The following is a 7,728-nucleotide window of genomic DNA, read 5'->3' on the forward strand; positions in this document are numbered from 1 at the left end:
CACCTCACCCCCCCCCTCCCCTCTCCACCTCACCCCCCCCCCTCCCCTCTCCACCTCACCCCCCCCTCCCCTCTCCACCTCACCCCCCCTCCCCTCTCCACCTCACCCCCCCCTCCCCACCTCACCCCCCCCTCCCCTCTCCACCTCACCCCCCCCTCCCCTCTCCACCTCACCCCCCCCTCCCCTCTCCACCTCACCCCCCCCTCCCCTCTCCACCTCACCCCCCCCTCCCCTCTCCACCTCACCCCCCCCCTCCCCTCTCCACCTCACCCCCCCCCTCCCCTCTCCACCTCACCCCCCCCTCCCCTCTCCACCTCACCCCCCCCTCCCCTCTCCACCTCACCCCCCCCCTCCCCTCTCCACCTCACCCCCCCCTCCCCTCTCCACCTCACCCCCCCCTCCCCTCTCCACCTCACCCCCCCCTCCCCTCTCCACCTCACCCCCCCCTCCCCTCTCCACCTCACCCCCCCCCTCCCCTCTCCACCTCACCCCCCCCTCCCCTCTCCACCTCACCCCCCCCTCCCCTCTCCACCTCACCCCCCCCTCCCCTCTCCACCTCACCCCCCCCTCCCCTCTCCACCTCACCCCCCCCTCCCCTCTCCACCTCACCCCCCCCTCCCCTCTCCACCTCACCCCCCCCCTCCCCTCTCCACCTCACCCCCCCCTCCCCTCTCCACCTCACCCCCCCCTCCCCTCTCCACCTCACCCCCCCCTCCCCTCTCCACCTCACCCCCCCCTCCCCTCTCCACCTCACCCCCCCCCTCCCCTCTCCACCTCACCCCCCCCTCCCCTCTCCACCTCACCCCCCCCTCCCCTCTCCACCTCACCCCCCCCTCCCCTCTCCACCTCACCCCCCCCTCCCCTCTCCACCTCACCCCCCCCCCTCCCCTCTCCACCTCACCCCCCCCTCCCCACCCCCCCTCCCCTCTCCACCTCACCCCCCCCTCCCCACCCCCCCCTCCCCTCTCCACCTCACCCCCCCCTCCCCTCTCCACCTCACCCCCCCTCCCCTCTCCACCTCACCCCGAGGGTAAACTCGGCTGTGCGATGCCCCCACGGTCGGGCAGCTTGTGCTTTCACTCACAGTGAGAGGGCCGCAGACACTGAGTCCGCAACAGCGACACAGACAGTGAAGGCCCCGCTGTGTAGCTGTCCGCTCAGAGCGCCTGCCAACAGCAACAACAACCTGCTGCTCCCCCACCCTATCCCAGACCACCCCCTGTCCCCCCCACTCCCCCCAACCCCTCCCCCCACTCCCCCTCCCCCACCCACCCCCCCCCCCACTGCCCCCCCCCTCCCCCTCCCACCCCCCAACTCCCCCTCCCCCACCCACCCCCCAACTCCCCCCCCACTCCCTCAACCCTCCCCCCCCCACTCCCTCACCCCTCCCCCCCCCACGCCCTCACCCCTCCCCCCCCACTCCCTCACCCCTCCCCCCCACTCCCTCACCCCTCCCCCCCCCACTCCCTCACCCCTCCCCCCCCACTCCCTCACCCCTCCCCCCCCACTCCCTCACCCCTCCCCCCCCACTCCCTCACCCCTCCCCCCCCACTCCCTCACCCCTCCCCCCCCACTCCCTCACCCCTCCCCCCCCACTCCCTCACCCCTCCCCCCCCACTCCCTCACCCCTCCCCCCCACTCCCTCACCCCTCCCCCCCCACTCCCTCACCCCTCCCCCCCCACTCCTCACCCCTCCCCCCCCACTCCCTCACCCCTCCCCCCCCACTCCCTCACCCCTCCCCCCCCACTCCCTCACCCCTCCCCCCACTCCCTCACCCCTCCCCCCCACTCCCTCACCCCTCCCCCCCACTCCCTCACCCCTCCCCCCACTCCCTCACCCCTCCCCCCACTCCCTCACCCCTCCCCCCCCACTCCCTCACCCCTCCCCCCCCACTCCCTCACCCCTCCCCCCCCACTCCCTCACCCCTCCCCCCACTCCCTCACCCCTCCCCCCACTCCCTCACCCCTCCCCCCCCACTCCCTCACCCCTCCCCCCCCACTCCCTCACCCCTCCCCCCCCACTCCCTCACCCCTCCCCCCCCACTCCCTCACCCCTCCCCCCCCACTCCCTCACCCCTCCCCCCCCACTCCCTCACCCCTCCCCCCCCACTCCCTCACCCCTCCCCCCCCACTCCCTCACCCCTCCCCCCCCACTCCCTCACCCCTCCCCCCCACTCCCTCACCCCTCCCCCCCCACTCCCTCACCCCTCCCCCCCCCTCCCTCACCCCTCCCCCCACTCCCTCACCCCTCCCCCCTCACCCCTCCCCCCCCCACTCCCTCACCCCTCCCCCCCCACTCCCTCACCCCTCCCCCCCCACTCCCTCACCCCTCCCCCCCCACTCCCTCACCCCTCCCCCCCCACTCCCTCACCCCTCCCCCCCCCCACTCCCTCACCCCTCCCCCCCCCACTCCCTCACCCCTCCCCCCCCACTCCCTCACCCCTCCCCCCCCCACTCCCTCACCCCTCCCCCCCACTCCCTCACCCCTCCCCCCCACTCCCTCACCCCTCCCCCCCACTCCCTCACCCCTCCCCCCCCACTCCCTCACCCCTCCCCCCCCACTCCCTCACCCCTCCCCCCACTCCCTCACCCCTCCCCCCCACTCCCTCACCCCTCCCCCCCACTCCCTCACCCCTCCCCCCCACTCCCTCACCCCTCCCCCCCCACTCCCTCACCCCTCCCCCCCACTCCCTCACCCCTCCCCCCCCACTCCCTCACCCCTCCCCCCCACTCCCTCACCCCTCCCCCCACTCCCTCACCCCTCCCCCCCACTCCCTCACCCCTCCCCCCCACTCCCTCACCCCTCCCCCCCACTCCCTCACCCCTCCCCCCCCACTCCCTCACCCCTCCCCCCCCACTCCCTCACCCCTCCCCCCCCACTCCCTCACCCCCCACTCCCTCACCCCTCCCCCCCACTCCCTCACCCCTCCCCCCCCACTCCCTCACCCCTCCCCCCCTCACCCCTCCCCCCCTCACCCCTCCCCCCCCACTCCCTCACCCCTCCCCCCCCACTCCCTCACCCCTCCCCCCCCACTCCCTCACCCCTCCCCCCCTCACCCTCCCCCCCTCACCCCTCCCCCCCCACTCCCTCACCCCTCCCCCCCCCACTCCCTCACCCCTCCCCCCCCACTCCCTCACCCCTCCCCCCCCACTCCCTCACCCCTCCCCCCCCACTCCCTCCCCCCTCCCCCCCCACTCCCTCACCCCTCCCCCCCCACTCCCTCACCCCTCCCCCCCCACTCCCTCACCCCTCCCCCCCCACTCCCTCACCCCTCCCCCCCACTCCCTCACCCCTCCCCCCCCACTCCCTCACCCCTCCCCCCCCACTCCCTCACCCCTCCCCCCCCACTCCCTCACCCCTCCCCCCCCACTCCCTCACCCCTCCCCCCCCACTCCCTCACCCCTCCCCCCCCACTCCCTCACCCCTCCCCCCCCACTCCCTCACCCCTCCCCCCCACTCCCTCACCCCTCCCCCCACCCCCTCACCCCTCCCCCCCACTACCTCACCACTCCCCACACTCCCTCACCCCTCGTCCTCTCCCCTCCCCCTCCACTACCCCCCACTCCCTCACCCCTCCACCCCACTCCCTCACCCCTCCCCCCCACTCCCTCACCCCTCCCCCCCACTCCCTCACCCCTCCCCCCCACTCCCTCACCCCTCCCCCCCACTCCCTCACCCCTCCCCCCCACTCCCTCACCCCTCGTCCTCTCCCCTTCCCCTCCCCTCCTCCTCCCCTCCCGCTCCCCCTCCCCTCCCCTCCCGCTCCCCTCCCCCTCCCGCTCCCCTCCCCCCTCTCCCCCTCCCCTCCCCCCTCTCCCCCTCCCCTCTACCCCTCCCCTCCCCCCTCTCCCCCTCCCCCTCTCCCCCTCCCCCCCTCTCCCCTCTCCCCCTCCCCCCTCTCCCCCTCCCCCCTCTCCCCCTCCCCTCCCCCTCTCCCCTCGCCTTCCCCCTCCCATACCCCTCCTCCTCTCCCCTTCCCCTCTCCCTCCCCTCTCCCTCCCCTCCCCACTCCCTCCCCTCTCCCTCCCCTCCCCACTCCCTCCCCACTCCCTCCCCTCCCCGCACGCCCTCCCCTCCCCCGCTCCCCGCACCCCCTCCCCTCCCCCGCCCCCCCTCCCCTCCCCCGCCCCCCCTCCCCTCCCCCGCCCCCCCTCCCCTCCCCCGCCCCCCCTCCCCTCCCCCGCGCCCCTCCCCCGCCCCCCCCTCCCCTCCCTGCCCCCCTCCCCTCCGCCGCCCCCCTCCCCTCCCCTGCTCCCCCACCGCTCCCCCTCCCCTCCCACGCTCCCCCTCCCCTCCCACGCTCCCTTTCCACTCCCCCGCTCCCCCTCCCCCCCGCTCCCCCTCCCCCTCCCCCCCGCTCCCCCTCTCCTCCCCCGCTCCCCTCCCCCGCTCCCCCTTCCCTCCCCTCCCCCGCTCCCCCTTCCCTCCCCTCCCCCGCTCCCCCTCCCCTCCCCTGCTCCACCTCCCCTCCCCCGATCCCCCTCCCCTCCCCTGCTCCCCCTCCCCCCCCTCCCCGCTCCCCCTCCCCTCCCCGCTCCCCCTCCCCTCCCCGCTCCCCCTCCCCCGCTCCCCCTCCCCGCTCCCCCTCCCCTCCCCCGCTCCCCCTCCCCTCCCCCGCTCCCCCTCCCATCCCCCGCTCCCCCTCCCCTCCCCCGCCCCCCTCCCCTCCGCCGCCCCCCTCCCCTCCCCTCCCCTGCTCCCCCACCGCTCCCCCTCCCCTCCCACGCTCCCCCTCCCCTCCCACGCTCCCCTTCCACTCCCCCGCTCCCCCTCCCCCCCGCTCCCCCTCCCCCCCGCTCCCCCTCTCCTCCCCCGCTCCCCTCCCCCGCTCCACCTCCCCTCCCCCGATCCCCCTCCCCTCCCCTGCTCCCCCTCCCCTCCCCTCCCCGCTCCCCCTCCCCTCCCCGCTCCCCCTCCCCTCCCCGCTCCCCCTCCCCAGCTCCCCCTCCCCGCTCCCCCTCCCCTCCCCCGCTCCCCCTCCCCTCCCCCGCTCCCCCTCCCCTCCCCCGCTCCCCCTCCCCTCCCCCGCTCCCCCTCCCATCCCCCGCTCCCCCTCCCCTCCACTGCTCCCCCTCCCCCTTTCCCCCTCCCCTCCCCCTTTCCCCCTCCCCCACCATTTCCCCCTCCCTCCTCCCCCACCCTTTACCCCCTCCCCCAGCCTTTCCCCCCTCCCCCATGCTTTCCTCACCCTTCTCCCCCTCTCCTCTCCCCCTCCCCTACCCCTCTCCCTCTCCCCTCCCTCTCCCCCCCTCCCCTCTCCCCCTCCCCTCCACTCCCCCGCTCCCCCTCCACTCCCCCCTCCCCCGCTTCCCCTCCCTTCCCCGGTACCCCTCCGCTCTCCACCTCCCCTCTCCCCCTCACCCTCACCCTCTCACCCTCACCCTCCCTCCCCTCCCCCTCCCTTCCCCCTCTCCCCTCCCCCCTTCCCCTCACCCCCTCTCCCCCACTCCCCCTCCCTCCCCCCCTCCCCCTTCCTCCCCCCCTCCCCCTCCCTCCCCCTCCCTCCCCCCTCCCCCTCCCTCCCCCCTTCCCCCTCCCTCCCCCCCTCCCTCCCCCCTCCCCCTCTCCCCCACACCCCCCCCTCTCCCCCACTTCCCCTGCCCCTCCCCTGCCCCTCCCCCTCCCCTGCCCCTCCCCTCCCCTCCACTGCCCCTCGCCCTGCCCCTCGCCCCTCCCCTGCCCCTCTCCCCATTCCCTCCCCAGTCCCACGACCTCCCCCTCTCTACTAGCCCCACCCCGTTCCCCTCTCCCCCAGTCCCACCCCCTCCCCTCTCCCCCAGTCTCACCCCCTCCCCTCTCCCCCAGTCCCTTCCCCATTCCCACCCCCCTCCCCTCTCCCCAGTCGCACTCCCTCCCCTAGTCCCAACCCCTCCCCCTTGGTCCCACCCCCCCTTCTCTCCCTCTCCCCCAGTCCCACCCCTTACCCCTCTCCCTCAGTCCCACCCCCTCTCTCTCCCCCCCAGTCCCACCCCCTCCCACTCTCCCCCAGTCCCACCCCCTCCCACTCTCCCCCAGTCCCACCCCCTTCCTCTCTCCCCCAGTCCCACAACCACCCCCTCTCCCCCAGTCCCACCCCCTCTCCCCCAGTCCCACCCCCACCCACTGTACCCCAGTCCCACCCCCTCCACCTCTCCCCATCCCACCCTCACCCCCTCCCCCTCTCCCTCTCACCCAGTCCTACCCCCTCTCCCCCAGTCCCACCCCCTCTCCCCCAATTCCACCCCCTCAACCAGTTATCCTATTTTCTGCCTTTACAAATATAATACATTGTCATAAATTTCATTTTATTTGATCTCATTCATCCATTTTATCATCCTTCTCTCTCGCTTCCAGTTTTCCACTTCTCCATTCCAGTTCTCCTTCTCGTCACCTCCACCCGCACCTCCTCCCCCCCCCCACATTTTTAGGGCAACTTCCATATCCTCAAGCATTCCTTTAACAATCTGTACGCTCTGTTCTGCCATTCACGCATTCTGACCACTGAATGGACACTTTCAGCACCTTCTCAGCCTTCTGTATCCTCATTTCCATTCCCTTTCTCCCATTCCACACCACCACCCCCCCCCCCCAACCCCCCACCCCACCCCCGACCCTTATAGTACAATTCCCTGCGGTAAAAGCAAATTACTGCAGATACTGGAATCCGAAACCAGAAGAGAAGAAGGTTGGAAAATCTCAGCAGGTCCGGCAGCATCTGTAAGGAGAGAAAAGAGCTGATGTTTCGGGTCCAGATCACGCTTTGTCAATAAAAATAAATTTCCAACTACATACTGCATTGTCAATCACTCCGAGAAATGGGAATTCCAGAGCTCCTCATTTACACCTTTAAGCAGGACCTCTCACCCTCACCTCATTCCTTCTTCACACTGCCCCTCAACCTCACATCATCCCTTCACACTCGCGGATTCCCTTTGCTCTCAACTCTGACGAAAGGTCATCTGGACTCAAAACGTTGGCTCTATTCTCTCCCCACAGATGCTGTCAGACCTGCTGAGATTTTCCAGCATTTTCTGTTTTTCTTTCAGATTCCAGCATCTGCAGTATTTTGCTTTTGTCATAAATTTATTTCTGCAGATACTGTGCCTTTAGGAAACTAGAGGGCCTTGAGTACTGGAGTAGAGGGGTTAGCCAACAGTTTGAATCTAGAGCTGCAACTCTTGTAACTCTAACTGATACCACACTGTCATCAATCCCAAGTACCAGAAAAACTTAATGATTTTAGACCCATTGCCATTTGCCGTATCGATTTTACTTTTATAAGCTTTATGTAATCCTCCATTCAAAGATAGGAAGTTCCACTTTGAATTAACTCAAGAACACAAAAATTAGGAGCAGAGTGGATCAAAAAAGCCATCAAGACTTCTCCATGTATGATCATAACTGACCGACTCCGCATTCTGGCCCAATCCTCATATCCCCTGATTGCCTGAAAGACCAAAAATCTATTTCAATCTTAAATATATTCAATGACAGAACTTGCACAATCCTAGGTTGTGAAAAATTCTAAAGATTCAAAAGCCTTTGAGTGAAGAAATCTCCCCTCATCTCAGTCCGAGATGATCAGCCCCTTATCCTGAGACGGTGCCCCCTAAATACCCCGGTCTAGGGGAACAACCTCTCAGCATCTACTTGTCGAGCCCTTTCAGAGGCGATTCTCTCACCCCGCCACGCTAATTTCCTAGCTCAGAGTGGTGGGGGAATCTTGCGTCTGGGCATGCATGGGATTC

The 7,728-nt window shown here is 70.2% G+C and overlaps 1 protein-coding gene across 2 annotated transcripts in view; it reads right to left on the reverse strand.

The window, feature by feature from the left end:
• skp1 (S-phase kinase-associated protein 1) overlaps positions 1-1,208 on the reverse strand; it is a 14,423-nt gene extending 13,215 nt beyond the window's left edge. The window contains exon 1 of one of the 2 annotated variants that reach the window (XM_078230843.1): positions 1,085-1,208. The gene's annotated coding sequence lies outside the window, so the exon portion shown is untranslated. Of the gene's footprint in view, positions 1-1,023 lie in introns of both variants that reach the window. The other variant, XM_078230844.1, reaches the window with a different exon arrangement.
• Positions 1,209-7,728: the final 6,520 nt, after the last annotated feature.

The sequence above is a fragment of the Mustelus asterias genome, chromosome 16 (assembly GCF_964213995.1).
Source record: "Mustelus asterias chromosome 16, sMusAst1.hap1.1, whole genome shotgun sequence".
Taxonomy (NCBI): Eukaryota; Metazoa; Chordata; class Chondrichthyes; order Carcharhiniformes; family Triakidae; genus Mustelus; species Mustelus asterias.